Below are 8,357 nucleotides of genomic sequence, written 5' to 3' on the forward strand. Positions count from 1 at the left end.
AAATACTCATTAAACTTTTAATTCTCTATTAGGGTTACTTCTGTATTGTGAGCAGTTATGCCAACTGCTATCGTCCAGGCACCAAATAGATTTCTAACTGCTAACTTTTTAAAAGAATATGTAAAGGTGTGAGAAAGGTAGCTACGAGTTATACTCTTCAAGTTGATATCCGTTAGTTAATTTTTTTTAGTTCCTCCTAGTTGCTGCGTGGAAGTTGCTTAGAAGATGTAGTGATTATTCACCGGCAGATGATACGGGCATTTTTCTTACTGTTTTGCCTACTCAGTACGAGATGGCAATTTTATTAGCAAATGAGACGAGACAAGTTTTATGTGTGAAACAGTCCTATCATATTGTTATTAATTTGAGCTGTCTTATCTACTTACCTACTATTGTCTTATAAAGTATAAAAACTATTAGTTGTTGCATTTTTAAAAAAGTTGAGTAGTGGCATTTTCTTTTAACTTTACCTTTTTAAAGAACCAATGGTTAAACACGCTTGATTGGGGTAAATTTTACAAGAGTCTATAGCAGATGGTTCTTCAACCAAAATGTCGTGGAAGTATCATCTTAACAAGCTATTGCAAGAGAAAATCTCACATGGACAAAATAGTTTTTTGACTAATTATTTTGCAACATGATATCTTTAAAAAAAAAAACACCCAGTTGAACATTTACTGGAAATTTTTCTTCTTATTTTTGAAACAGTTTTTGAAATTTATCAGCTAAAACGATATGGAAAATAATTGCAGTAATTTTCAATATTAAATTATCTTTAGAATTATTCTTATTCAAGCTTTTATTTAAATTTACATTGCTGTTTAAAACTTTTTTAATTCTTTTATAGTCATTGTATTCTAAAAATATGCCTAGGCAGGGGTCTGTCGAGGCCGAATTTACTACCGTTTAGCGGTACCTTCACAAATTAAACTTTAGAAAAAACAGTAGTTTCACAAAATACTTTTTCTTATAATTTTATTTTTGTATTCCTTAAGAAACGATAAATCCATATTTTTGTGTTGATTTTTTAATGTAGTTTTTAATTTTTCACAAATTATGTCTAAATTTTCATAAAATAGGTACCTCTCAGAAAAACCTAGACAGACCCTTGCTAGGTGAAAAAGTTCAATTGAAATTTTTATTGCTAAATTTTTCTTTTAAACAATTTTTGTCTTAGTTTTTTTACCTAGCTTTTTACATTTCTAAAAAACTCTGTTTTTATTAACTGTTTGACACAGTAATTAAGAATGTTTCTATTGACTTTATTCTTATCTGGAAAATATGATAATTGGAAAGACTGAGATGTAAAGCTTTAAAATTTTATTTTGAGAATTAAAATAGATTTTTCTGTTTTACATTTGTATATAATCTTTTGTTTTTGTTAGTGTTTTTAAGATAACAAAGCATTTTAATAACATATTTCTAATAGATTATATTTTAGTTAATGTTGCTTTATGGATACTGCTTTACAGAAAATATTATTCTTAGCATGGAAGTTTTGTTGTAACAATTATGATACTTTTTTTTTCTCTTTCTATTTTACTTCATAACTTTATTAAGTATTTCTGGTTTAATTTTTTGTTTTCCCTTTAGCCCATTCCACTAATATAGATAAGCATGGAGTAATTTCCAATTATAAATAAACTTATTTATTCGTAAAAAATATTTATTAATGAATTTTTTTAAAAAAAATATTGCTATAAAAATATATTCTGCATTTCACCATTTTTTTTAGCTAACATTCTGCCAAACCATTACTCCTTACTTCTCTAGTTCTGAATAATAAATGTGCCCGTATAAAAATATGTTTGAATAATTTCTATGTTTTTAAACGTATTAACTGAATGAATTTTCTTTTTCATAATCTATTGATGTACTTCTGAGGAAGATCTTTGAAAAGGATCTAGCTTTGAGAATGAACCTCCATCAAGTCTCATTTGAAGGTACCTGAATTAAGTATGTCTAAAGAAATAACTGTATTTGAATTGTTTCCTTTTTTCTTGTACTTAAAAATGGGTCAAAAAAATTCGTGAAATTATAAACATGAACAAATCAATTGTTAAAAATTATTTCAGATTACTTTTGCTGATATTAAAAATAGTAATTAAACATTGTTTACATAGGCTGCCCATGCTTCAATAACAACAAATAAAAGTACTCAAAAATTTGTCTCTTAAAATTAATTATCATATATTGTAAATATATTTTCCATGTACTGTAGAATCCTAATTATTTGATGCACAATCATCAGCCTTTGCACTATTCAACTAATTTATAATAGAAGTTTCTGGTGTAAGTTTCATCGTTAGTATCAAGTAGAATGGTAAACTGTTACTGTTTTTACCACCACTATTTTTGCTGTTCCAATGTTTTATTTCACTGGCACTTAAAAAAAAAATGTGTTTTATCTGCATTAAATTAGTCTTTTTATTCATAGTCCTCCATAAGTTCAAACAAATTCTGAAACTTCTATTTTGCTTTTAACAATTCTTCAACGATTATGCAGATTGATGAATCCCTCAAAGGCCCTGATTGATGAATCCCTCCCCCTAAGACTACTCAAACCAAACATTTGGCAAACATTAAAATGAATTATAAAATGAATGAACAACATCAATTGGAAATTCTCGGGGAATTAAGATTGATACATATTGCTCAGTATTTCAAATCTCCATGGCAGAATCGCAGCGACACGGCGACATTGTTGCAGTATTTTACAGATCTCTTGCAGAAAGATTTTTCTCTTGAAAGGAAGAAAATATTACTTTTCTTTTTTACAGAAATATTTGAACATGCAATATTTGAATCATGCATTTAGATAATAAGTTTTTGACATGCTCAATTTTCACCGACGTAATGTTTTGATAGTATTTTCGGCAGTTATTGATATTGATTTTCATTTGATTCTTAACCATCTTGATATATTTAAACAATATGGAAAACTCGAATCGTGCATTTGAGTATCTCTTTTTTAAGGCTATCTTTTTTTATTTTTTTTTTTAAATTCTATCGAATTTTTAGAAGTTATAGATGCTGATTTCTCCTTAAATTTTAAATCCGATATTTTTTATACGATATTATTTATTGCAACCTAATTTCAAAGTGTAACACGCTTTTGACTAGTCCAATTTACGTAATTACATCATATTTTTTTTTTGGGGGGGGGCAATTGCTACTACGGATTTCATGATATTTAATATTTTTTTATTGTGATGATTATTTACAAAATGCGAAGAAGCTAATAAAGTGTGTGTCTTCCCACCAACAAAATGTGAGAATATAACCCATAATATTAAAAAAAAAAAAATTTCGTGTTAAATTAAGAAAATCATTATTATTATTTTTTGTTGACACAGCGTATTTGCCATTTTAAATTAGCAACATATATGTTTGTTTGTATCAAAAGTATTTTGCAATTAGATATTAGTGCTGGAGAGTTTAGTCGCAGATAGCTCAAAAACATTCTGCTACAAGATTTCAAATTATCCTTGTTTTAATTAAACTAAGCCAATTGTATATATGTTTATGTATATATATTTTTTTTTGTACATCTGCAGTTTTCTACAATTCCGCATATTAGAAATTGAACTTTCAATATTGTTAACTTTAATCAATGATTTTATATCTATGACTGTACCATAGCTGCCAACTGTTCAGAATTTTTCGGATTTGTTCCTAATTTTTATATCAAATCTAAAAATCTGATATTTTTATAAAAAATCTGAATTTTCCTAAAATTTCAGTATTTTTGCTTTTAAATCAAACCCTAGTTCTGATCGCCACAAGCTTCCTGTGATCATTGTGCAGAAGTAATTTTTAGTAGCTTTTTATTGGAAAATACTATTCCAATAGCTCTTGCTGATCATTTCACTAAATTGAATCGTAAACAACTATTATTATTTTTGAAAAAATGTATTGCAGTATTTAAACACATGCATCAGAAATATTTGCTTATGTCGTAGATTATTATTTACCTGTCTTTTATAATTTGGAGAATAATAATTATGTATTAAAAAGTAATGGTTGTTTTTAAACTATTATACCGGTATTCCTAATTATAAAATATTAATATTATAAATTTCCCTCAAAGGATAGTGTTTATAGTTTCGTTTTACTAATTTACTTAAGATATTTTAATATTTGTCAATTAATGTTAATATTTAAATTTTTGTCTTACTCTCATAATTGGTGCGTAATTTTGTGGCATATAGTGTTCCTAATTTTTGATTCCTAAGGTTGGCAGCTATGCTATACATATGATATTTTCTATTTATATGATATATCTGTCTATGATATTATCACTTTATTTTTAGAAAGTTTTTTTTTTCAATAACTTCTGCACTATATTATTATGCTTACATTAAATGAAAATTTTTTTGATTTCATACTGTTTGAAAACATCTTTTATTTAAATATCTTATTTTTCCAAGTGAATGTTTTTGTGTCTATTATTTGGTGTTGAAGTATTAATGATTAAAATGCTTTAAAACACGTTTCATTGTGTATATCAAGTTTTCATTAATTTATTATATTTTCTTGCATTTTACTGTATACATTTAGCATACTCATGTTCCAACTTTTTATTTAAACAAAAACTATTAAGTAAAATTTATGTTAAATGTCTAATATTGCAGAAAACTTATATATCTTGTAAATTGAGTAGTTCATGCAATGGAAATTATCACTACTACAAACTATATGAATTACAGTTTGACAAAAAAAATATATATTTGTTTTCACATCTTTAAATACGTTAAAAAAAAATTTTGATATATCTGCTCTATACTTGTTCAAAAAAATTTTTATTTTATTTTTTTGCAAGGGTGTGGAAAGTTGGTAATTTTGTTTTGCTCATATATATATATATATATATATATATATATATATATATATATATATATATATATATATATATATATATATATATATATATATATATATATATATATATATATATATATATGCAGCATTAAAAAAGATAATTTCTAATTAGTTCCAAGCATAAAATTATTATTTTTTGAAACAATTTTAAGTTTAAAGCTGTTCCTCCGAATTGTTTTTACAGTCCAAAATTGCTATACTGCATTACTCCAAACATTCTGTCATGTTGCTACATTTAACTAACACTAACTGGTTTTTTTTTTGAAATTTTTTTATCCAGTCCTTTTAAAGTGGTTTAAACAAATAAAGTTTTTACTGCCCCCAAGCAACCTGATAGTAACACACTTGGGTCAAGGAACACAGAACCTATTTTTCCCACCCTGGAATTTAATGCCTCACCATTACTAAGAATTCCGTTGTGGAAATGAATTTCTAAATCACCTAACAGCTTTCTAATGTATTTTGGAGTAAAGTGTTACGTTTTAGCAGCGATTTTCCAGAAATTAAAGAATTTTCAAAATAACCATTTTTTGTTTAAAAAAGCTTTAACAGAGGCAATTGTAAAATGTAATTCTTCACTTGAACTAAATAATATATAGTTTAACAAATTACTGAATTTGTTAAAATTACTCCTTTTGTATATTAAAGATACTGTTAGTGTTAAAAGGCATAGTATTTTTACTGTTTTAATAAATGAGAAATTAAAAATTACGTAACTGAAACTAATCGAATTGTGTTTCTGAACTACAAAGTTCTTGCAAAATATTCTGAAGAGGAATGAAAATTGCACCCAAGGAGCAATAAGAAAATGAAAAGAATGAGAGAGAAAAATAAAATTCTGATGATAAGTAAATAAACACAAAGTATAGGGCAGCTTTTAGGAGTACTTTACCTGACAACGGGTGCATGTCGTGGCAAGTATTGCGGTTATGAGAAAAAGTAATTTCAAATAGGGGTGTTTTGTGAATAGTTTTGTCTTGATTTTAGGTCAGCGTGGGTAAACCAATTGACACCTTTATTCCTTCATTGTGCTCTTACTTGTTACCAAAGCAGCCAACAGCACCACACTAAAAGTCTGGAGGAGTTCTCCTCAAAGTCACACGAAAAATAATTTAATGTTTTGTTTATAACTTACTGCTGGCTTCATTGTAAGATTTAGTTAGGATAAAAAAAAAAAAAAAATATTGAATATTCTAATTCAGATTTGTGCTGTATATGTATATAATTTTGTCATGTAATATGTGACTAAAATTTGTAAAATAGATTTTCTTATATCTAAGTATTTGGATGTACTCAATCGATATATACTTAGTAGAAATTCCATGAAAATCATGTTTTAATATTTTTTTAAATTTTTTTATTTAACTGTATTTTATTTAGTCAGTATTGCTTCGTTTTAGAAATCTACTGTTGGTTGTAACAATTTAATATTATTGTCCGGTATATTTTTTTTCATATGCTAAAATATTTATTTGTTTTCCAGGAACATTGCAGTGAAGAGGTGATAGTAACAGCGGGGTGGAAGAAGTTATGAATGTTTCAGATCTGTAGCGATGTGTTATAATTGTAAATCTATATATTGTAAATATATTGTATGATAGTTGTAAAATAAATAAAACTTAATAAATCTTATTTGATTTAATGTTTTTTTTTTTGTATTTAAAATTATTTAGTTAACTGCTCTTCTGGATTAAAAATTGTAATTTTACGAACATAAGACTTGGAAAAATTGTAATTTTTGTAAATAAACAAATCAAATGGTAAATTTGGTTAATATTTTTTTTTACTTCGTGTGTGTGTTAAAGTAAATTTTAGTCAAATTTTTCAAGCTGAAAACTAAAATATATGCATTTAAAAAAAAAAAATTAACCCAAAAGCATTCTAGAAGAGTAGATAATTTCCAGCAAGCAATTTGGAAACATGGACTTCAGCAGAGCAGTAGATTTGTTAATTATTAATTTAAACTAAAAAAAACAAAATATTTTTTCCATAGGGGTTTGGAAAATCATGTAAGTATTGAGTAATTTTTTCTTCTACCAATTCTTTATATTACAAACTTTTAGGAATGAAGAATGTAAAAAATTCCTGAGAGACATGAAACTTCGTAAATAAACCAGTATGCTGCTGTGAAGAGGTAGAAAGATTTGCATTCCATATTCGTTGAGTTATAATTTGAATTGTAAAAATTTACAGAAAGTGTGAGATTAAAAATAAAAGCTTTTTCTAGGATTCTAAAAAAAAAAGCATGAATATCGACTATTTTCCGTTATTTTAGTTTTAGTTCGAAAAGAATTAAAAGTTTTTTTTTTTAAATAAAAAGTAAATGCTATATTTTTTAGTGTAATTAGTGCAGCATAAACATTAAAATACGTAATGGTTTCTTTCCTTCTTAGTTAAAAAAAACTTAAAATATGCTATTGTTAACAATTCGGTTAAAATTACGATAAATTGAAATTAATTTAGTTAAATTTACGCGAAAAATTTATTAATTCACCTAGCTCAAAATAAGCGTTAAAAATATTGATATATAAGCGTTAATAATACGTAAATAAAGCTCAAAAATAAGCGTTAATAATACGTAAATAAAGCTCAAAAATAATCGTTAATAATACGTAAATAGTATGGATAAAATGCGTTTGTATTTTGGTTAAAATAACGTAAAATGTACGTTCTTTTAATAAAAATAAGCGTTAAAAACACGTAAATATTCATGGTGAAAAAAACGAATTTATAGAACCAAAAATATACGTAAATAGTTTGGTGAAAAAAACGTAAAAAATACGTTAAAAATTGGTTACGAAATTCACCTTAGTCAAAATAACGGCAAAAATCGGTCATTTTTACGTTAAAAACAACCCAAATATAAACGCTTTTTTACCTAATTCGAGACTACCACTCGAAACGGAAATAAAACGTTTTAAATAAACGTTTTTTTGCTCTAAACCTTGTGGCATTTTAACGTTATTTTCACGTAATTTATACTTATCTCTGCTGCATGGGAAGCACGTGGTTTTTGATTGTCTAAACACGAGGGGAAAGGAATGTTTCCAAATCCCTTGCTCAGTGACATCTTTTTAAAAGGATTACGTGTCACAATTTTGATTCATATTGTTAGAACAATCGACAAAATTTGACATCAAACAGTCTTTTACTTTATTTGTTTTGACTTCCCTTTAATAAATTACAAATTTAACGAGTCAAGTCTGTATGTATCACGGCATTTTTAAAAAATATCAAATGGTAAATTAATACTGAAAAAATGTATGATTATGTACTAAACCAAGAAAAAAACTTAAGTAAATAAAGTATATAACTGAAAAATATATGTAGTATATGTCATTTATTTACTTTGCAGCACGTTATTGAAAAGCGTGTTCATATTTCGATAATCTCATTAATTTAGGCTAAACAGCAAAAAACCTCCAGTCCTGGGCAGGTGCTTGTGAAAGAGGCTGGTTTAGCAATAAGCTCGTGAT

The 8,357-nt window shown here is 26.3% G+C and overlaps 1 long non-coding RNA gene across 1 annotated transcript; it reads left to right on the forward strand.

Annotated features, from left to right (window-relative positions):
- Window positions 1–240: 240 nt before the first annotated feature.
- On the forward strand, window positions 241–6,513 carry LOC147813945 (uncharacterized). The gene is made up of 2 exons (XR_015432646.1): window positions 241–1,956; window positions 6,365–6,513. It is a non-coding gene; the product is annotated as an uncharacterized LOC147813945 (long non-coding RNA).
- The last annotated feature ends 1,844 nt before the right edge of the window (window positions 6,514–8,357 follow it).

The sequence above is a fragment of the Parasteatoda tepidariorum genome, chromosome 3, assembly GCF_982258835.1.
Source record: "Parasteatoda tepidariorum strain Cologne lab strain chromosome 3, Ptep-v5.0, whole genome shotgun sequence".
Taxonomy (NCBI): Eukaryota; Metazoa; Arthropoda; class Arachnida; order Araneae; family Theridiidae; genus Parasteatoda; species Parasteatoda tepidariorum.